The sequence below is a fragment of the Bombus impatiens genome, unplaced genomic scaffold (assembly GCF_000188095.3).
Source record: "Bombus impatiens unplaced genomic scaffold, BIMP_2.2 scf_0089, whole genome shotgun sequence".
Taxonomy (NCBI): Eukaryota; Metazoa; Arthropoda; class Insecta; order Hymenoptera; family Apidae; genus Bombus; species Bombus impatiens.
The window spans coordinates 843,102-867,606 of NT_176508.1; the positions used below are offsets into that span (position 1 = coordinate 843,102).

Below are 24,505 nucleotides of genomic sequence, written 5' to 3' on the forward strand. Positions count from 1 at the left end.
TCCATCAGTTGAAACTAATTTTCAGTTAAATCGTACCCCTCCTGTTTGAGTACAATTCGTAAGCATGAGTGTAGTTTCTACTCCAAATCTGCCAAGTACCTAGCAATTTATGCGCGTGAAAGCATTTTTTAAACGCCTTGATTATCCTTAATACGATTAAGCTCGTAGAATTTCCGAAGAAACGAGTATGGATGAATCCTTCACTGTCGAATACGACGATTGAAACACGTTTATATCGATCGTTGGATTTACAGACACGACCCATCTCGCAGAAATTCGTACACTTCGGTGGGAATATAATGGCGGGTTCGGTGCGTTCTCCGAATCAGTCGTTATCCTGCCTCGCTTTTGAAGGGTGCATACGGAATTAATTTCTTGCGTGTATGCGTCAGCGGTAACGATCGATAGTCGGTACCGAAACGACGGACAAAGTATACTCTACGACAGAAACGACTCTAATAACGTCGATAGATTATGGAGAACTCGTCGCGGTCGGTGTCGAGAGAAACGGAGGAGAAAGAGAGAGGACGCCGAAAGTGTAACTTTCGTATAGTCGAAGATTCGTCGTCGAGGAACGCCGCTGCTTCTGTCGCCACTTCTATTCGCGATTGTAAGCAAAGAAATACGCGCTTTGGAAACTATTCCGCGACATCAGGCAAAACTTTTGGTATTGTAAACAGTATATACAAACGTTGACGTTATCCAAGAGAAAATGTGTGAATATTAACGATACTCGTAACTGCACAAATTAGAAGTTTGCGAATGAATGTAAACTCAAATCTGCTACGATTTAGTTAAGGAAGGAAACGGAGAATTGTAATATTTTAAGAAGAACTTTGTCGTGAAATTATTTCGTATTTCTTACTTTCATATTTTTCTCACATTTACAAGATTCGTCTGCAAAAGGAAAGTATAATTGAATTGAAAATGATTTGAACGACATAGTAAAGGCAATTATTGCACGATAAACGTATAAAACGCATAAAAAACAATTCCTGGGGGTAACAAATGGTTTATATATATAAAATGAATTTTCGATAATTCACCATTCGAAAGATATATGTGTTACAAAACGTTTTCGTAATATTTGTGACTACCTAATTGATGTAAAATATACAACATACATAAAATAGTATGCTGTACATACATAAAATCGCGATCACAATCAATAAAATTTCAGGCAACACAAATGTGCCATATCATAAATATAAATTAATCAAATGTTTCAATCAAAATGGAATATCTCAATTAAAAAATGTACGACTGCTAATAATACGAGGGAAAGCTTGTAGTAATAAAACACATAACTACAGTCGTCCTGTGGCGAATTATACCTGTGGATGACCCCTGTACTTACCGCGAATCAAAGGTTACGACGCATTGACGCTTACCAGGAGTCGGGTGGCAAGCATCGAGTTACCAACGCGGCACTTCGCCCCCGGAGACATGAAAGAAGAAGTGAGAAAAAAAAGAGGAAAAAATGATAATGAATATTTCAATAAACCCCGTCCCATCAATTTCGAACGAGATTATGCACGTCGGTGCTTACGGTTTCTCGTCAACTCGTCGCTTCGAGCCATCGTTTTTTAAAAAGGTAGCTCGACTTTCATCTTCGTGAAACTTTTAGATGTAATTAGAAATGAAAATGAAACCATAAAAGAACTCGCATATATGACTTGCATATTATTTAAATATATATCGTCGTATAATTGCACTAGAACCACAGGTTTCCTACGGATTATCCAAGAAAATATCAGGAAAAACAGTGTTTGTTCTATGTAATGAATTATTTATGTCTTATTATGAGTTCATACTATTATAAATTGCTTTCTTTGTTCGTTTAATTTTAAGATTCCAATGATACGACGTAATAGAAAAACGTATCTCCTTAACGATTTATTTCCGGCGTGTATGTTTCGAATGTTATATTTTTAATGGTGAAAAATAGTGGAGGAAGAGTTCGGGTGGTGTAAGCGATTCTAGGGGACGAAACATTTCCACGACGTTATGCGCTGAAAATCCTTGTAATCGAGCTTTTTTTAGGAGATTTTTGCTCTTCCTCTTGGACCAAAGTGGAATATATAACGAACAAAAGTTGCCGGACGGATCCGCCAGTACTTTATCCGGTCTTTGCGCTCTCTTTGCCTACGGCTAATATCCTGTTAATGTATTGCATCTGGCTAATACCTTTTTAATGTACAGGTTTGCTGCAGCTTAAAATTCTCGTTCTTAAATAAACACTGTAAGAATGAACGAGCGAAGAACGAAAGACAATATCGTCGAGTAGATATTAAACAAAAAAATGCTGAAGTAAGGACCAGGAGATCAATTCATTTAGCAATTATTAAAGTCTTTGTTCTCGCTGCTTCGTCGTTGAGCACCACTTTGACGTATAATGGATAGTTTGGCCAATTTACGTTTGGGAAATATCCGACAGAATTTGATAGAATTTTTATTTTTGCTTCAGCGAAGATTCGATAAGAGAAATACTATCATAAGATATTGTACTTTGGACACTAAGAGTTCAATGTGTTTATTATCTTATCCTCGTTGACGAAATTTTATAAGTCGTAAGTTACGAGTTACCAGTGCTAATAAACTCTCTTATACAATGGTCAGTCTATGTAGATACTTGCTAATTCAACGATATTACTAAATTATTCTGCATAGAGATACAGGTCTTAAACCGATCTTAATTAACTTATTAGCTTCGGTAGTTCACCAATACAACTCATCCTTCGAAATAAATCGAAAACTATATGGAATAAATCTTTTCACGAGTGGAAAAATCACGGATGGAGATCGCGGTCGACCGCGGTCCATGAAAAATGAAATTCGCGTGTAACGCCTAATCCCCCACTACGTTGCGATACTTTGTCCTACACGAAGATTAAATGTCTCGGTGCGTTCGCGACACCGTGTAAAGTTCCGGGCGCGCCTTTCACGGTAATCCTCTTTGCCGACTCGTCCCGTTTGTAAATTCGCTCGCTCTGCCACGCGCCGTCCCGATGAGGCGGCGTCGGATTTTGCACCGACGCGGCGTGGTACGGCGCCGAGCGTCCCTCTGTCTGCAGGAAACTTCCGTGCAAAAAGAAGAGACGTTGAAAAGATAGACACGCGTAAAACATGCCATCGCTTAGACTAGGCATTGTCACGCGCGAGCAACCGAACAGAGCACTGCTCGACCATGGAATTTTGGAATCGCGATTGGCTCTCCAATTTGCGAAATTGCCCGTGAAATCGTGCGTTCATGGTCGAGATAAACGACCAGCTGACGTGACTTTCTCATCTCCTGTTCGCCACCCTTGCCATTCGCTTCTTTGTTCAGCTCTAACCCCTTCGTTTCCGACAACTCGTCGATGGCACTTTCATCGCCGACAGGTTCATTGTTCTCAACTGACGTATACAAAGCAGAAATTTTAAAATTTTACTGAAATTATAGAAACGTCAATTAAAAATATGAAATATGAAATAACTACAGAATTCGTAATATTGGTTTATATCGAAATTCGTTACGTTTAAAATACAGTGAAATATGTTGCATCGAAAGTTTGATCGAATTGTTCATTAAAAAAAAAAAAAACTTTTTCATCCTGACACGAATGTTCAACCGGTAATTAAACACTGGTAACGGGCTACGGAATTGTTCATTCCTGGAATAATCTCTTTTCGCTAGTGGCGACTACTAGCGAGTTTCGTTAACGCGCATCGATTAATAGTTTCGACAAGTAGTTCTGAATAATTCGCAGTTGAAAATTTCACGTGTAACGGAATTTGCATTGGAATAGCCACGGTATTAAATCGATGGAAAGTTGGCCGGCCATCATCGACGCAGCAATATACGCGATAATTCTCGTGGTTTCAATGGATTTGTTTCAATCGAGATTTATATTTTTTTCTCGACTAATACGTCACTCTTCTTCAACGGTGATTGAAAATGAACAACAAACGTATCCCATTTCGATTAATTTTATCGAAATTATTGTCGGTCGTTGAATGATAATAAAATTCGTTGTTACTTCAAAAATTAATATCGACGCGTATTAAATCGCTGAAAATATTCATGGTAGAGAATTTCGATACGCTGCCGATTTGCTTGTCATTCGATACAGAAAAATAAAAAGCAAACATTGACGGACGTTAACGAAGCAAAACACAAAAGAAAATATACGAAATAAGCGATTCAGAAAATTGACATCTTGGTAGATTGATTGTAACGATATCAAAACTTTGTAATCCACGAATGGTACAACCAAACGCCAAAACGATTAATCGACTCAACCGATGGATATTGATTTTGACGAAAGAATTCGGTTACCAAAAATTTATCATCGTACTCGAATATATGGAATCGGGATGCAAATACCAGAAAATTGAACGAATCCCTCTATTCGCTAATTGCGCTATGTGAAGCGCAAATGAAATCATTTGCACGCCAATTAACGGCGATTAATTGGGAACAATAGCTCTTTAAACGGTTGCGCGTCGCGATACGTGACTAGAATAATTCGCCGTGCAAATTTTTTCTTTCGAATAATAGAGAGACGATAAAGCGATGGTAAAAGAGCGATACAAAGTAATCGAAGAATCTGTCGTACTAAAAGTTTACGTGTACAATTCGAAAAAGTGCAACAATGAACCCTGCTTGATCGTCACCTTTGCTGAAACGTCATTACCAGTGGTCTCCCTGGTGAAACTTCTAACTGTGTCCGCATCCCCGGCTAACTTTCATTCTCAAGTTTCCACTCGACCCCCGCAGGGATTGGAAATTCAGCAGTAGAGGGGAAAAAACGAGGCGAGAGAGCACTGTAGGCGCTTTGTTGTCTGCATGTCCAGCCTCGGACGGGGACGAAACGAATTTCAACCCCTCCACGAACTTTCTTGGCTTCCATTAGCCGCTCCTTCCTCTTCCTTTATACACACCCTCGACGCACGGTCGTACCGTCAACCCTCTGCGTACCAGCTACCCTTCGGGTTAGCCGAATCACGACTTTCAACCGAAAAGCGACCATTGTCCACGAAGGCGGACTACGTGCCTTCCATTATTGAAACTTGCTCGATGTCTCGTTTAATTTCCAGCTAGTTTCGAACCGAGAGTTACGATATAAGTGACACGTGTATTCTCACTAGCTAGTATCGTATAGGCTAACTATTTGTATTCGGTTGAAAAAGTATTCTACCTCTACTGTCTATTTCTAACAAATCAAATAAACCCACAAAACTCTTTCAACCCATTAATTCAGCCGATTTCATTTTTGACAAGCCGATCTATCAAAGCCGTATATAAAAGAGTTTCTAGTTTGTTCGATTCCAGTTACCGATTAATTAAAGCTCACCGGTTCGAAGTTAGCGATAAGCTTTGACTTTAAATTGGCTGTGCTAGCGCTCTGCAATTGTTGGCTGGATAAAAATTGCACAAAACGCAGAGCGAGAAATCGCGACTATAAGGTGTGGTGTCACGTCACGTGGAAAAACATAAGGCTCGCGTAGCAGAGGGAATAACGGGTCGTGAAGAAAACTTTATCCTTGTGTGGAGAAAAGAATAAGTAGGACGTCCGTAGCTCTCGCGCGGCTCACCTGTAGTCAGTGGCCCATCAGGGGGTATAATTGGCTCACCAATTAAAAGTTTCTGCCGGCCCGAAAAGCGGATTTATCTCGCGCTACTAAGAAAACATTCCTTTATGGTCAAACGTATTTCGCTCTTCTCAACACCTCAATGCTCCCTCGCAAATCGAACCGTCAACTTTGATATCTTTCGCTTTTGATTCCGTTTGTCACTGACTTATTCTCATCAGCCGCCGTTATCCCATTATTCGTTCGATTTTGTAACTTTGAATTGTGGAAAATATCGCGCGAATGGATTTTATAATACAGAGGAAATCGTTAATTGGGTATTTCTTTCAAAGAAGGATAATTAGGAATTTGTATGAAATTCGATATGTATTGTTTGTCTTTCGTCGAGTCACTATGTGTGTAAAATGAAATTTTTATTTTTTCAAGTCACCATGCGAAGATGTTCTTTATGCAAAATCTTAAAAAAGTTCGACATTCCATTCTATCGTAATAAAAGTTACACATTTCTAAATCGTAGATAATAGATTTATTATGATACCACAGGTTGAAGCATTATGCAATCGATGCACAGATTCCGTGTTAACGAGCGATCAATCAAGATTTCAACGAGCCCCGGATTAGACAGCAAACGTAATACTAAATCAATAATACGCCACGATTCTAAGGAGGAAACTCTAGAATATCCAAGAGTAGCTTGCACTTCGTAGATGTGCTTGCAGGTAAGACAAAATATGAAGAGAATAGGCGGGAAGTGTCGATTTTCGCGATACCATTACGCTGTAAAATCTAGCCAAAAATTTCAGCGACCGAGGTACTTAAGCTGTACAAATTTCGGCCACGATAAACTCAGCTTGTAACACGGAAATATACCGAAAGATTTTACTGATTATTGTACCTTACGACTCACAATTTGCCTGTGCTACTAAGTAGAAAGAAGCGGCGGTCGTAAACGTTGCAACGAGAAAGATGAAGCCAAGACTTAATGCGAGCTAGTAAACTGCAGCAAACAGTAAAAAAGCAATGATTCCACGAAATCTTAGTAGAAAGGGGAACAAAAGATTTACGAGGCTAAATCTGTGATATTTCTTATCGCTTGTAATTATTCGCGTAATTGGTCGTTTAAACAACCCATGGCAGTAGTGTTTCGTGTAATATATCGTTTCAGTATATTAATATATTAACAGGTGTAATGTTTGTTCAATCATATTTAGTCACTCGATATATTAATCTCGTAATCGTTCCGCCCCTAATAGAAGAACAGTATGTAATATTCCTTCGTAATTTACCAAACAATTCGTCATTTCCCATTGAAATAATGATAACCAGGACTGGATATATCTACGTTATCCTGGTACCCCTCAATTTGTAACGTGCGTGCAGTGGCTATTAACGAGGCAATCGCAATAATAAGGCTACGTTGGAACCTCGTAGCAGCGTGCACGTTGCGTCTCATGTTGAAACTTCCTACGACTTATTAAATCCAATTATCACTAATTTCACGATTCTCCACTCTGTTCCCCGAACTACCGGAATTTTAAGATAATTGCGGTGAAATTAGGTAAACGCTATTTCCCATTCGACGACAAGCCGAACGATTATCAGAAAAAGAAGCTATCCAACGGATTATCCGATAATTAGATAACAAAATTATTTCTGTTATAAAAATTGTTCGTTCTACAAACGTGACAACATTATTCACAGTTGTTACTCGTACGTAAAATGATTGTGATTACCGTTTAAAATAATTATTGGTATTTTCATAGAACGATAACAAAGGGAGATAATTAGAACGCGTGCAAAATATTCCATCAAGTCGATTTCAAAGGCAATCGAGATTCTCTATTAGCAGCAGATAGGAGTCACCGCGAGTGGGGAACGAGCGAAACCGCTACTCACTTCGGAGACAGCCGATTCTAAGACGCCACGGCGGCGTCCTGGCAAATTGCACATCGGCGTCGCGGCCCTCCCGACGGGCTGATTAAATCTAATCACCGCCAATTTTGCCCGCGCGAAACGTTCGCCGACCTTCGTCTACCCACTTTGTTCAAGCTTCGAGGCAACTACACCCGCCGTGCGGTCTCGCAAGAGACTGACGTATCGCCGGAGGAACTTCAAACACCCCTTTTGTCGCCCGCCCCTCTAAATCCCGCCCGGATTAAAGACTGTACTGCGGTTGTCAATTATCGGCGAATAAATTTTCAGCTTATAGTCGTGCCGTTGCCTATTCGCTTCTCAATTTTTATGTTCCTCATTAGAGTATCGTTAAACTTGAAAGTAACAGGCTTCCGTTTGTAGTGGAAAATTATTTGAAAATAATAAAAGTGTTGCTGTATTTATCTAAATAGGATCGATGTTGCGTATACTAAACACTTTCTTTGTAATTTCTTTCGGTCAATTTAACATCGTGGTTATGAAAAAAGAAGTGCAAGAATTTTTAATCTTCTTCACCAGTTACTATTCTTACTTTGAAAAAGTGAAATATTTATAACGCTATGGTAAATCAATTTCCTTTTTAGATTATGAGACTTTTATTTGTGTCTGGCGAGTTTAGTATTTTCCTCGCAAAACAGTCAAAGTTTATTTTCTTACATTTTTCAGTAATACTGTTACTTGCCACCTTCATTCGTTATTTTACTGTTTATTCTTAGTTGGCAAAAAATAAACAAACCATCCAACCGACGATCGCAATAATTTAGCGGCGATGCAAAATTTCAATTAGATGGAATTAAAAATAACACGCATAGTTCAAGCTCGTGAAACGGCCTTGGCCACCGATAAAAGTCAGTAGGTAGATGCCAGCGATGGATAGAGTGGAACAACTTTAGAGATTTACGATCGCGAAATATCCTCGCTGCGATCCGTAATGCCAACAGAAAGTTTCATGTTATTTCATGGTGAAAATTCAGTATATTCTCAATACCATGATGTATTAAAGGTTACGTTGTATTCGAAAAACTAGAATGAAGAGCAAAATTTTTGCGAAACATCGTAAATGGGTATTATGAAATACGCGAAACGAGAGAAAATTAATATATTCTTTTACCAGTTCCTATATTTGAAAGTATCTTGAAAAAATTAACGTAATCTGAAACTTTATACCGTATCGAAACTTTAATAAAAGTTCTGATAAAAAATATTACTAAAAACACTGTTAGAATATTTAAGGTTCTACGAGTGTAGATACAATTGTGTAACGTATTTGTTAAAAAAGCAGTTATCTGACAAGTGTATATAAAACACGACAAATTCAGTAGAACCAGCTACTAATGTTGCTTTATCATGTAGAACTGGTCAAAAGTTATTATTCGATGTAGTGCCAAGAATGTACTGTATGTCATTCTTCATAGGTTTGTTTCAGGATAAACGATGGTTCGTTCTATTCACCTGCGTTTCTACCTATTTCGATAGTTTAACAGTCACCGTATAAATTCAAACTAAGCGTCTCGGGTGCCTCGGATTGATTTCTCGAACACGAGCGTTTTATACGTCTCAATGTTGCTTTTCACGGGCATAAATCTTTCATGAGCTTGCATATGTGCGTTGAACATTTCGCGTGTGTTGAGCGAATGGGACATAGGTATGTTGAAAGTTCGATATATATTATATCATCTACCGTGTCGAAGAGATGGTGCGATTTACATATTGTACAATAACCTATGAAAATTGTTTACTCTCAAAATATTGAACAACAATTTGCGTATATGTACATATATCGCATCATGAATTCCGCGAGCAAACATGCGTAACAAAGTTTTGCTCATGGAAGATTATAGTCATATTCACACTACTAACTGTTCATACTAAACTACGTTAAAATTAGTAAACGATAGACGATGGGGTTGGATCGCACGAAAACTGTCGAAGTTAGTTATGTCAACGAAATTACACGATTCGCTTGATACGGATACCGTCAGATCGATCAAATACGATACAGTCACTGTCGAACCTGTAGCACCTGGTACATGCAACATTTCGATAAAATGAGATTTCGGTGGCCAGAGTCCAAAGTTTCGGATCTAAAGTCCAAGGTCCTGAAATTCTAGTCTGAGAGTTGTAGCGTGATATCTCGGATCTGAATCTGAAGTTCGAGATTTTGAGTATAGATCAAGTCGCAAAGAAATTCTAAACTTCGACTAAGTTTCATCGATCCGGTGGGATCTATTCAAGATACTGTGATGCCTTTGTAGGAATTTATCAATTTAAATTTTTGTATCAACCTACTGTATTCTTAGAATGCAAATGTACCAATATAATGTAAATCCCATGATAAATGTTCATAAATGTAGAGATACTAAATGTGAATGTTTATAAATATGTAAATATCCCAATATATTGCCCAGACATTCGGTAACCGATAATACTAACGATTTAATACATCAGGTGAAAACTTATTCAACTTAAACGCAAGATGTAAAAAGAGGAAAGTCACATTTGGTATTCATGCCAGGACAATATGAAGTTTATAGGCGCTTAACGAATAAGAAGCTAGTAGAGTGGAACGAGATACTCGTCGGTTTAATTAACATTGTGCCGCACAATGCGGCATGAAAAATCGTCGCTTCTTAAATTAATCCTATAACAAAATGCTGAAATCTGTCGAAATACCCCAATTATAAAGCGTAATTTAAGTGAATAAAACAGGAAGCAATATTTCACATTCTCATGCATTACAGTGAGCTTTTTCAAGCAAATATTCTCTTATTATAATATAACCATATTAATAACTTTTTCTCAAGACAGTAATAACAACGATAAAATATCCTCGTGACTTACATCGCAAACGAGCTGCGGAGCAATAGTAAATAAACCGGTGTAATATATTCCATCACGGCACACATTATCCTGTATCACTAGGTGTGCACGAGGAATTCGTTATCGCAAAGCTCGTGCGTACGTGGCAAACTGTTAGTTCTTGGTATAACTCCGATTTCGTACAGTATATTTGCAACGAAATTTCTATTACTCTCATCGATTACAATTATAATTAACAACAAATAAAAGAATCGGAAGACGCTCTACAGAAGAAAGACGAGTAAAACAGTGAAAAGAAATAGCAACGACATTTAAAAAAACTCATTATGCTACTTCTCATTCGACTTTCAGTTTATAGCGGCTCGTAATTTTATTTCAACCGACGATAAAGCGATCTCGCGACAAACGCCGCGTTCGTTATCATTATGCAGCTTACACACGTATCGTGGCCGTTTGAAGAGGGTGATTAATCGAAACAAGATTGTACTAGAACCTGGCGCTTCGTTGTCCCATGGACACGAAATACTTTCGTTAACTCGACTTGTCGTTGCGATTTCCAAGGCAAACTTTGTCCGGTATGATGACCAGGTCCTCACGTTTGATCGACAACAAGCAGTCCGCTATTGTGAATGCGGCCATAAACCGAGTTACTCTCCGGTTCACGGACCACGGGGTTTGTGGAAATTCTGCAGAAGCCAAATTAGATTAACCCGTTGTAACCAGACTGCGCTGAATTGTCCCGACGCCGATTTATAGACGTACACAGGAAACAGCGTATTGTCCTTCCTCGTACATCTCCTTTCCCTCCCGTTTACTGTGAATTTACATTTGAGACTCTACAATGTCCGCCGAGTTGTTCGCCTTTTTCGCGCCTGCTGCGCGCCCGCGGGGTTTTCGCTTCCGGCGAGACAACGCTTCCTGTTCGTTTCCCGACGTGCTCAGGACACGCACGAACGCTTCAGGGACAACGTTTGTGAAATCACGAAAATGTCCACGATTTTCTCAGAATACTTTCGCCAAGGGATCTAAAAAGATAGCGAGCTGTTTCGTGTCGTGCTACAAGACAAAATAATAGGGTTATAAAGGATCGTACTAGTTTTATGGTAATGTTTTGAGGATTTTCCGACAATTGTATACTGCGAGTGAGCCTTGCTAAAGATCCTTGGGCGACCCGACTGCCTGGCATTAAAAGAGGAATACATAATTACACGAGGTTAGAGTGGACGTGACTGGATACACCTTAAAAGTGCCTGCGTAGTTTACTCGAAGTGAGTGAAAAAGATCGTAGAATAAGGAAAGAAAGATGGAACGTATTACATTGCGTATACGTTGCAACTTAGAATTTCTTGAATATATTTGACTACAAATACTTTTACATTGACGTTGAAATTGCCTCGTATCTCTGTGTTTTCACATTTTTTAGAGATATTATGATAAAAATTCTGACAGTAATAAGGAATATGTTTGTCGTATTTTATCGTACCATCAAGAGAGATCGCATCTGCGTTACGACTTTCGCACTCTCACGGAGCCGCGCAAACTTCGTTTGCGTTGCAATTACTTCGTTTACTTGGGTGGCTAGAAAGACGTGTCGCTTCTTGCAAGGGTCTTATCCGAGGACCGGTAGTCGCATCTCGTCCATGGGCAAAGCAACGTGGTTACGACCAAAAAGTCATGATCGAATTGGTGGCGATACCCAACGACGAATAATAACAGTATTCAAAGGGTGATCGTTAAGTTACATCGATGTGACGCTTGAGGTTTGATAAAAACGAACGATTTTTTTGCCGATTTCTTTTTTACACTGCATCGCAAAACGATTTTACGTTGGCAAACTTATATTCTACGCATAATTGGCTGCTTATCATATACTTGCGTGCATTGTATTTGTAAAGACAAAACTACCAAATTATGCAGTGTTATCACTGCGAGATTGCTATAACGTCGTATTGCTCGACTGTAGTATAGTTGCGTAATCAAAATTGGCATTTTCCTGAGCGAATCCGTTTCTCGCGACTCGCAGTGTCCTTGTTCCACTGAAAACAACGCGCTGTCTGACCAAACACTGTCGTATCTACTTAAGCGTTAATGATCGAATATTACAGGAATCGGAAGGTATCAGAAAGAAAGATGGTTATTTCACGTGAAATTGAATGACGGTTAGACAAACTGAACGCAATATCGAACTCATCAGATGGATTTAATCAACTCGGATGATTTTATCTTTAAACTTCTCGCGGAACCAATCGTTTGTTGATCTTTAATTAACTTGAATACTCGCCAGCCAAATGAATGGGCTTTACAAACGGAGAAATATTATTTTTTCATACGTAGCATAGTTTTCTCAGTACGAGAAATTTTATTGCGTGCCACAGGTAAACACGAATCATGCTGTTTGTGCGCCGTTTAATAATATGAAACCGTTGGCGCGTACAAGGCAAAACTTCGCTCGAATTCTTTAGAAAAACTTGCCATACCAAAATCTTTGAATTTCTTCATTTTTCAATTTTCACATCCAGCTAAAATGTATATGGACGAGATTTCCATGTACCGCGTTATTACATTTCAATTTTCAGCCCGTACAGTATCCAGTTCGTATCGGAATTTTTCTCCGTGATTATCGTTAATTCATGTCCCACTGACTCGTATCACGGGACAAGCCTTTATTCTTTAGCCCAACCGATCATAATCTAGATCATGTTATGGGTTGCCCGTTCGATCCCTCTAAACTTTAATTGACGTGGATGGACGCGAGTATTAAACCGCATGGTCGTCAATCACAAAGGGTGGCCCGGCTGGTTACAGCCTCAGTGACATGAACAGGGATCCAATAGGCGGTTACCTAGCCGACTGTACTTCCGCAAAAGTAGTCCGCCGAGTGTACACTCTTGGTCGCATTGATATTCACAAAGTGGTCCCTGTTCAGGCTTAACGCGCGGTTGTCACGCCGCTGCCACATCACAGCCTGTTGTTTCGCGGTGAAAGTGTACTTTTGTCAATCGATATGCCATGTTCGTGCTTCCTTTTGACGAGCTATTCACGACTCTTATGTTATCCATCAATAAACCGAAGCTACGCACAGTGAACCGTGCTATTGAAGCTGGGTCCATACAAATGATAAATTTCGGCAGTGACACGCGAATAAAGCGAATTTGAAATTTTATAACGAGAAATAGAGTCCAAGTAACGTTCGCTTTATATTAAATTTCGTATTTACACTTACGACAAGTTCGCGATTTCTAAATTTGTGTTTACGATTAGAAACTGCTTAGAAATCTGATCGATACTCGGCAGATTACAATTTTCTCCCTGCTTCTCCTCTTCATCGCGTTCACTTACTAAGGCAACGAAAATGCTGCACTTCGAACCGATGTAAACAACGCTTCGATGAAATGCATTTTTTAACGTTAAATCGCTACATTGCTCGAAACTGTACAGACACAAATTTTTTCATGTGGCGTTTTATTAAATTGTAAATAACGATTCTGCAAATATTCCAACGCACGAAAGCTATAAAGTCAGGCTGTTTTTACGCTGCAAGATCGAAGGGTAATTGGACGAAAAGTAGAAACGAAGAATAAAATCTGATAACAAGGATGCAGCAATATTCGTTGCAAAATTGCCTCGTTAAGCCGACGACGCGTATAGACTGTACTTGGTCGTTGCGAGTTTAAAACCGTGAACGATAGTTCGTTATTCAAACAAAAGAAAAATCATCCAGTTCAATTACCCATGGCCGATTTCGAAACAATATTCACCCTCGTTGAATATCGACGATCGTATTTTTGCATCGGTAATAAAATAACGTTGTTCCTTCTGACGCGTCATTATCGATATAAAACAGGGACAGATTAAAATATTACCGACCACAAACGTGGCATAAATATATATATATATATAAGGATAAGGATATATATATATATATATATATATATATATATATTTATCCTTCCAAGTAGGATTAACTTCACTGACAGCCTCGTCGCGGTATTTCGGCTTAAGGTATATTAATTGACGTACAAGTTGGCGCACCTCCAACCGGCGTCGAGTGACGGAAATCAACGGGGGATCTTTTTGCTTTCTACTCGAACACCTTGTAACGATCAAGGCACGAAAGCGTAATTGAACGTTTCGTTCCACGATTACGGTGATTTAGTTACACTAATAATAAGAATAATAATAAGAAAGAACGTTAAAACGTCTACTTTGACTTTTATCTCGCGTGAAATGATTTTAAATTTGTGTAATTACCAAATTGTTTAAATTTTAAAGAACTCGAAATATTTTTGTGAAACACGTGTTTCCATAACGAATTGTTAAAAATTATTATTCGAAACAAATAAAAAAGAATATATATATACATAAGTATGTAGGAAGGTACATGCCGAATAATAAGAAGCAAAAATATAGGAAAGTGATATATCACGAAATCGCTACGATCATTTCGATATCGACGAACGTAAATATAGAAGAGTAATCATCGAATTTGACGTTATTACAAAGTAATGAGCAAATTTGCGTCAGTGGCTGTGTGATACGTGAAGCCGGGTTGTCCGACTACAGAAATCGTAGCAGGGGTTTCCTTTGTTTTCCACCGCAAATCCTCGTTAATCCGTCAAACCGCCGGATTACTTGGCAATTAAATCCCCGCGTACGTTTTGTAAGTGAAGCGTGTAACAGCGGACAGCCTCGAATGGCCTGTTAAATTCGAACAAGCTAAGTTTAACAAGAAACTACGTTTCATACTGCCGTCGTGCTACTAACTTTTACCTTGAAATCTCTGTAAAGTTACGAAATCCTTTTATAAACAATGACGATTTCACAAGCGAATAAAAGTGTTTAACAACGCTTCGTGTAACGATCTTCGTGTATCGGTCACTATCGATTTCTGTGGTAAACGGCGTTTCCTAGCCCCCGTTTGCGAAATTATTGAGAGCCCTTTGACTTTCACCCAGTGACTTCCATCGTAAAAGAGCGCACAATCGAGCTTTCTGCCGTGAGTGAAAAGCCGCCGTTATTTGCGTGCTCTTCGCAAACGCTTGTCCCAGTCGACAGCTGTTACAAAGTATGCGCCTTGCTTCGTGGATAAACGTTTACTGTATGCGTCAGGCAGCCGTAAAGCGCATCGTACATGATCGAAATATCGACGAGTACGTATATCACTAGCAACGATTAATCCTACCTGTGATAGCATGCAGCTTTTCCACTTCGATTCTTTTATTCGGGATAATACTCGACAGACGAATGCTCTTTTATCTTCCTTCAATTTCAGGAAACAATATCTTCGCAGTTTTTCATTTTCACAGATTGTAACTCCATTCTCGCAACATATTTCGTTTCGTATTTTAAAACTACGTCGATCGTACAAAACTTAAAAATCCATTCTTGTTTAGTACGCGCGATTTTCCACGATTAAATTCGTTCATGTAAAACACGTATTTCGAGTTCCTTTCATCTTCTATGTTTTTGTTTTTTAATTTTCATTTTTTACGTCACGTTAGCGAGTACGTAACTTTGGAATATCGTACTAGTTTTCCTAGTCAGTTTACGGTTATTTTGTAAAGGCTTGCAACGTCGAAATCGTGTTACGGGAACTAGCGGCGTGTCGTTAATTAAAAGCAAGGCAGCTAGAGGACACACGAGACTAAGCAGAACGCGTATGTAGGTGCGCGAGACCGTTTAGAAATTCTACAAATCCGACTCTCTCTCGTTGCTTGCAGACTCTAAACGAAAAAAGGGGAACCGTTCCATCGTTGAAGAGAGTAGAACGTCGCTCGTAACGTTCAATGATATTCAATAGTGATACGATGGAAAGCCGTAAAAAGGGGAATGAGCCTTTTCGTAAGATCGATTGGATCGAATCACCCGATGAAGCAAATTTTTTCCCAACGATCGAAAAATCGGAGATTTTCATCCGTATGCTCTGTCACGGCGCCTTCTACGTATGGAAAATAGATCTCTCACTTTTTCCAAGATTTGACCCGATTCCGAAAAAGGGAAGAATCGGACGAAAATTCTCGCGTTTGAAACTCTGTTAAATTAACAAACGTTCTCTCGGGAAGAATCAACCCTGCAGAAATTACCTTTTAATTAGTATTTATAGCGAAACGCCATTGACACGTCCGTGTCGATTCAATATTTGACTCGCTGCAGTTGGAAATTAATCCGTTCGATAAAATCGAAAGTGTAAAGTGTGTCATGGAGAGAATAATGATCGGTTCTGTGATGTTTTAGCACACGGTGGGGTTTTAACCTGGTGGGGTTGAAAACCTGGCTACATGGACGTGGAAAACGTTTTCATCCAAAGGGTTGGAATTACAGTCGAAGGTGAATCTGCAGGTAGTAACGATTAGCAGGAAATCGCAATGGTTTCGAATGGGACGACGATGACGACGGTCGAAAGTTCGCGACACGTGTGGACGTTCTCGGAAGTGTTATGGATAGGAAGTTGCCGGGACGTGGTGAAACTCGGTCGCCGTTTACTGTGGCGAATTGACCACAGTTATGGTGTACGCAGATGAACACGGAGAATTACTGTGTTTCATATTGCGTGCAGGTGTGCCACACCCTTGCTCTTACGTGTCTCCGATGCACGTGTGTACTCGTCGAGCCACGTACACGTCACTCAGACTCTGTCGTGTTGCAGTAGCGTTATTGGGAAACTTTCAATGAGTATAATTAAGAAGTATACGGTATTTGTATTTATAAACATGTCGCAGTATTTGTAGCTTAAACTTTTGAAAATATTAGTACCTGTTACAAGGAATCGTAAAAATTAGTATCATAATGTATTTATTTCACTGTCTTCGATATATACACAGAGTCATTCAGAATGGTACTACGATAAATACCTATCGTTAAACAACTACTATCTATTTCAGTCTCGAAGCTAACAATAAAAAAAAAAAAAAAAAAAAACAGCCGAATGAATAGCTATCGAACTTTAGTAATAGAATGTCGCGTTTGAATTGCCCATCCAAAGTAAATCAAACGATCCTTCGGCAATTCTTTGCCTGTAACAGCCGTGATATTTCAGTGGAATCCGCAACCGTGTGTCTCTAAACTATCGTTTCGACCGGCTATTGATTCGCGATTGGTCCCGAACGTCGAGGCCAGCTAATGCGTCCCCGGAGTTCGCACTAAAGCATCGAATCGATGTCTCATCTAGTCGCGTTCATCACGCCTAGAACGGACGTGTGTGAGAGACGAGGGGAGGGAAAAATGGGCAGAAGCGCGACGTTTTTCCGACGGTTTTTAATCGATGCACCCAATTACACCGGCTATATCGCCGTGTTTCGCAGCTAATTTCCCGTTATCGTGCGGGATAAAAGCGAGCTGGCTGTACCGGGGCCCGATTAACGCGCGGAATTGCACGGATCGGAGCATCAACCGTGCAACTGTATAAACTGCGTTTACGCTCGTCGTTTAGGCTGGGCTTAAAAGCTTATGATCGACGTACGCGACGGAATTCCGCCTAATTTTTCTTTTATTTTCAAATGTTTCGCGCATCGCCGATCTTGCATTAACATATTTGCCAGACAATGTCCCACTTTGCATACAGCGTGTTCCGATTATCGGAAAAAAGGTTTAACGAAGAATTATGCCACTGCGTTTTAAAAGAATTTTAGAATAGCGTTAGAGGCGCCGTGAAGCTAAGTGACTCGTGTACAGAAGAGCGTGTATGTACAGGGGAGGATTTTTTCTTTAAGAAGTTTCGTATAAACTAAAAATCTTTTTATAACAATTTAATTATGCGATAGAAGATATTTATCGACGAGCCTATGCTCCGATATTCTGTCGTGCAAAATTTTCTTATGGCAAAGTGACAAACACGAAGTTGCTCTTATGTGTGTCTTTAAGTTTACTAGAGTCTCGAGAAATTGTTCGAAGCAGCTTTCAAAACAGCTATATACAGTTCAAAGGTAGTTAGTTGAAGTTCAAACGTGTTTGACACCAGACCTCTTTCCCTTTTACTAGTTCAGTCGTTTCTTCCGTCTTCCAATCGAGCAAATGTTGCTTATTATATTTCGTTTTCCTATTTTTGATAGAAGAAAGTCTCGTAAAATATTTAATTCAACTGCATCAGAAACTGCATCAGTTCGAATGAAAAATTTTACCTCCGGATTTTTTATTCGCGGCAGGAACTCTTGTCGTGCCCTCGGTATTAGAAAAAAACATTATTGTAAAAATATCGTTTTGTTTCGATCGCGGTGGATCAAATCGGTATAATAACAATAATACGAATTCGTGAAAATTGCTCCAACAGAGACTCGCATCGTCGCGATTTACAGGGTGGACGGTTTTTATTACTCTTAAAATCCCTTTAAACGCTTGTAATCCAGCGTACAAACGAGCGCGAAATTTTTACGATCAATTTCAACTGTTTTTCATCAATAACAATGCTACTCTATAATCCTGTGCAAACTTTTCCAGCGATATTTCTATCCCGGTTTCAACGTTGCCAAGGAACGAAGCGATTCACGATCGCTTTTTCAACGATGCCTCGAACCAACCCAGTTTCCACCCGTTCCATCGTAACGCTGTCAAGCCCCGCAAAAAACTTCTTTTAACTTTCCCGATCTTCTACCTGCGATTCAACAAGGAAAAAACTAATGAGCATAAATCACCATACGCCTGGTTAACGAACTTCGCGGGGCGCGTTTCGAAAACAGCGTTCCGCGGTGAACGAGCTCTATGGCCTTGAACAATTTTACGGCTTTTGCTCGGAAGAAATAACGATGTGAAATCACGTATCGAACGAGCCGGCGGAACGATAACAGCGGGGAATATCAATTCGCGTGTGTTTCCATCGTGATTCGTTATACCGTTTCGGCGTGAAACTGTCGGTTCTCCGCATGGAAAACGAGCGAAAGAACACTTTTCCAAAGTGATTGTCAATCAACCGGATATGAGTCGGACGAGAAGCCACGAGATTATTCACATCCAACTTGGCCAGCCAATGTAATTAACGATCGAACCTTGACTCCGTAGCAGCCGCGAGTCGAGTGGCATTGATCAGACTAATCGGATCAACGCGAAAGATTATTATCGAAATGAGACCGGACGAAGATCCAGGTTATCCGTTTCTTTTCCCCCTCAATTTCGTTCTTCGTTGCCGCTGTCTCGTTCTATGTTTCCAATAATTTTTACGTCGGAAAAAACCGATCGACTTACGCTGCGTAAAACTTTCGAATTTCGATTATCCGTACGGTGAACTTTTAAACGAACGTTTGCTCGTGGAATGTTTCGTTAAGAAGCTGCAAAGATAATCGTTCGATGTACCTGCGGTACCTGTACCTGATATTTCGCGGTACCTGCGACGCGACGTTTTTCTAATGGGTTGAAATACGAACGCCGTTTAACCTCGATAGATTAAAACAAAACAGATTTTACAAATTTGCTGCGGATTGGATTTTTATTGCCTATAATACTATATATTAAGAAATAATTTTCATGGAATACTAGGTGTTTCATGAAACTCTATGGGGTGCCTCGATAAATCGAGGCCAGATCAGTAAAACGTAGCACGAAAGTAAAATATAGGTGAAAAAGTTTCACGTGATCCTATATCCGAAAATAATTTTTTACAGAGTTACGAGAAGCAAAACCGGAAAGATCGTGTTTATTGAGTAAAGTTATACGATGCTCCGTAGTACTACGTAGCTGTTTGTTGACAAACGAACAGCGATCTTATCAGTGTCAGGTGTTTTTGTATATGTTTATATTTTCATACATCCGTCTATACTACGGTACTAGATAGTTTACGTTACAGCATTAGTGTAGCGTAAAATTACGCATATATCTTAGAATAATACGAAGCATCTACAATGAATGTATTAACCTCTTAACCTACGATTTACGTTCGAGAATGCCCGTAATATTTACGTTTGGCCCGATCATCGTACTATGATACGATAATATTGTACGGGCTATGCTCGTAGTTGTAGGTTAAGACGATTGATCGATCATAATGAGCAAATATCTTTAAATAATTGGCGTATCTTTGTGTGTTTATACCACTACTGTCGTTCAATGTTATAAGTAAGATATACATCGATTATTGTTCACTTTTTACACTAAAACACGTTGTATCTACCGCGCTTCAACGCGACACGAACAAAGCAATTCTTCCCATTTTTATAACACCATAAACGATGGCAAATGATGTTTTGGCGACACGTCTGTTTGCAATCGCTAACGAGGACAGTGAATAAATACCGCATAATCCGAGTTACGCGAATTTGGGTCCTTTTTGTCATTGCGTAAAAAGTCCTGGCCAGTTTGAACGATCCAACGTACCAGTATTTGCCAATCATTCGATCAACCAAACGGACGATTCTCTTTCGATCATGTAAAATGTTAATAACGATAAAAATCAACGAATCTACTCACCGACCTATTTTTTGTTGATGCAAGTCGTCCGGTGGCCACGTGATGCAGCCGTGGTCTCGTCATAAATTATGTAATCACCGCGGCGACATTCGGGAAACGTACGTTCCCAGTGGCGTTGCATTAACGTTGCGACGATTCATATTCATGCGACACAGCTTCAACGAGACACACGTTAATAACGCCACATACGCGCGTGCGTGGATCGCCGATGAAAAAATGTCGTTGGTCGAACGTTTGAAAGCTTTCCTCCAACTTTTCCTCTCCGATTAGTACGATTTTCGCGATCGTAAACGTAACGAGCTTATCGAAACGAACGTCCGATTCGTCGAACAAAAATCCCAATCGCGAACACGTTGCGCGCACTTTCGCCGTTACTGTTAATTAATCGATCGTTACACGACTTACTTACGCAAATCAGTTTACATTATAACGGGCCGGACGTTTAATATGCAATTTTCGCAGGACGGCGCCGGTGGATCGCTTAAAACGCAATTTCGTCGAGCGCCGCGGCGTAAATATTCATGTAATTTTGATGCACTCCATTTAATGGGCCGCGATTAAAAATCATTTAACGGCAGAGATTTTCAGGCCGCGCGATTATGCGTCCCGCGGACCGGCAAATCCACGAACCGTTCGGCCGGCTTCCAAATAAATATTATGAGCGAAACACTCGAGAGCCAGCACGTAATTGCTTCGACCCTGCTCGCGGTCGACTACCGACAACACGCTCGAGAAACGCTTTGGAGGGTTGGAGGGGAGGGGCAAGAAGCAACTTTCGACTCGGTCTCCAACTTCGTACGCTCGTAATCACCCCGAAAGCTTCCAGTTATTATTATTGTTGGCGAGAAATTGAGCTTCCAATGAAATTTTGAAGGCGAACTTGCGTCAACGGAGGATGGGAAGGATAAAGAAAAGTTGCGAGAAGAAAGCGTCGTGTTCGAGAAGGAAATGTAACTACGTGATTCGATAAAACGGAGAAAGCAAAGTAAACTACAGGGACAGAGGAAATATACGGAAGCAAAGATGAAATATTCATAATAAGGTATGGAGTTGTGGAAGCTAAATTATTAAAACATGGCAAAGTTCTATCGAAGCCCGAAATATTAACGTTTAAGAGAAAAGTAAGAAACGAAAACAGGAAGAAAAATCGGCAATAAGGGGAAAGAATATATAGCTGAAAAATTTACTTAAACTACGCCGATGCGCTTCAACGATGACAATGAACTTTGCAGAATAATACACGCACGATGTATGCCTCTGGCGCGAGCGTGGATGAAACTGAGCGCCACGATGAAAATTATGTTTGCATAATTTTCAATTTTCCCAGCACTCGCTGGCAGAACAGAAGATACAGTGGCACACCATACGAAGATTCACGTGATTACAAAAATCTAACGGCCACCGTTTGCGTATCGAGCAATTCGTTGAACAGACGGATCGGTGCGAACCAGAAATTAACGTGGCTAATCTAACAGCTGTGAAACGTTATCTTTTTTCTCCTTTTTATTATTCCGTCGACCATGCGCGCTTTCCATCGAACACGACTCGACACATTTTCCCTCACGAACGAAACGCCGGTGAAACATCGACTAATGTCCGCGAGATCATACCCTTTGATACCCGACCAGAAATTTCGTATCGTTTATCAAGATTATATTCTTACGATTTATTTCACGAATACTCCGATCATTTGTCAATGAAAAATCAGCTAAAAACACATACAAGGATCTATCATGAAACGACTCACGCCACGTTCAGCCGTTTTCTTTCCAATATTTCACTGACAACGAACAACGCGATCTTTGCACGTGAACAAAAGTCTCAAAGAAGTTCTCCGCTCCCTCTGTGCTTTATTTTTACTTTCTTGCCTATTGTCGTACACTCGAACGAGCTCTGGAAACGTTGCACGTTCCCGACATGTGAATGCCAGCGATCCAATCGAGCTCAGTTCGAGCAGTGTCACTCGTGGTCCCTTGCGATCCACCTTTAAGTGCGGATCGTGGGAACGAAGGGCGTCGCGTCGCGAATTGCACTGACTCTCGCAAATTCTCCGTTTCCCGCAGAAGCTTCCAATATCCCCACCCTCGCAGTTTGGCCTTGCTCAACGGAGCTTCTACCCCTCTTTCGACAACCGCCGCCACCACCGGGGCCGCCAACCCCTCTGTTAGTCGCTTTTAGCGCAAGCGCCTCTGCTTTTGTGTGGGCTCTGTCCTATCCTAATTCATATCCGCGTAAGTACGGTTATGTCCAGCCGGCAGGACAACAAAAATTTCTCGTTTTGCCACATCGTCTTACGGTTTTCACGGATTACGAGTCGCCGTCCAAGACCGACCACTTTCTTTTCTTTTTTTACGCGGCACGAGCGTAAAACGTTCGCGCGATCCTTCGCCTCTCTGCCAACTGCAACGGTTCGTCGTCTCTCCTTCATCTTTTATTCGTCTCTGACCTTCTCTTTCTCCCCATCGCTGTACCACCCTTCCTATCCCTCGTTCCGTTGCCTGGGGTTTCTTCATGCACCGAATGCTTGCGGTCTCTGGTGAAATTCTTTCTCCCTCGAAGAAATTGAGACGTAGTCCGATCCGCGTCCTGATTTCGAGGGATCGTTCCTACAACGATTTATGATTTTTAGACGATTCTAACTAAATAAAGGAAATTTCTCGATTGACGTTTATTACGCGGTTGAATCTCCATGGTTAAAGGATGAATCCAACGAGAGTGTACTATGCTGGGAACTGAACTTGGTACAATGAAAAAGTTACACGACCAATTAGCAACATCAGCCGTTCCCGTGGCTTGCACAGTTTCCCCGAATCGCGGCTAACAACGAAGGCCCTTTATTCCGCAACGCAAGCATACAAATCCGTGGAATAAAAAGCGGCGGAAGAAGTACAAGCTTGAAAAATCAGGTCGTTAGATTGAGAAATCGAGTATAGTCGTGGCACATCATCCGAAGTCTTGTAAACAGGCACACTAATGAACCAACCTCTCGGGAACGTGGCTGCGGTTGTGGTCGCCGTATTTTTCGCTCATCGGCGACGTTGCATGATCAAAACTACAGCTTCGCCGAGAGTGATGCCGGTGATATGAATAGAGCCGCAGGCAGCTTGGTCGAGAATTAAAATTACCCTGGAGAATACTCGCTCGGCTTGGCTAGGCCTCTTCTTCCCACCTCGCCTATTATTTGCCAGCTAGAATAAACTGTTTCCCTCTTTCGCCCGACCTATGCACGTTTACACGTCTCTTCGCCGCTCCGTCTCTCGCTTCCGGTCCTGCTGCTTGCTCTTTTTCACTCAGCGTGCAGGTTCGCGTGTTTATTCCCTGTTCGTTGCCTTTGTCGTCCTATGGCCTATATCGCGTATTCTCTCTCCAGCTTCGCTATCTCTCGCTCCGACCTTTTGTTTCATTGGGAAACACCGAGCCCGCGGCTGATAAACCTGGCCAGAACCGTCCAGGGATCCTGCCGAATTGCACAAGTTTTAATTTCCTCTGGCGGCCCGACCCGCATAGACACAATCGCCGAACTTATTGCGCGTTCCAAGTTCCACGTTATTGCTGCGCTCCGGTTCTCTCTGTAACTCTTTCGCCACCGAATTTCTTCGATTATTTCGAATCGATTCGGCGAGGTTGTTAATCTTCCACTTGCAGCGGACAGATTCTTGTAAAAATGTAATTTTATAACGAATAAAGCATGGTTAAGACGGAGAATGGCTGGTTGGTCGTAGAGAGCGAGAGGAATCGAGGAGAACGAGAGGCTAAATAATGCAATGGTTCGTTTCTTCGGTAGCTG

General features: G+C 40.7%; 1 protein-coding gene across 10 annotated transcripts in view; it reads right to left on the reverse strand.

Moving 5' to 3' along the window:
- The window catches only part of LOC100748080, a 277,175-nt gene extending 254,409 nt beyond the window's left edge, over positions 1 to 22,766 (reverse strand). For 3 of the 10 annotated variants that reach the window (XM_033324959.1, XM_024372643.2, XM_012394472.3), the window contains exon 1: positions 22,382 to 22,766. The gene's annotated coding sequence lies outside the window, so the exon portion shown is untranslated. Of the gene's footprint in view, positions 1 to 20,718; positions 21,834 to 21,905 lie in introns of those variants that run through there. The other 7 variants (XM_033324958.1, XM_024372641.2, XM_012394470.3 and 4 more) reach the window with 4 other exon arrangements.
- Positions 22,767 to 24,505: the final 1,739 nt, after the last annotated feature.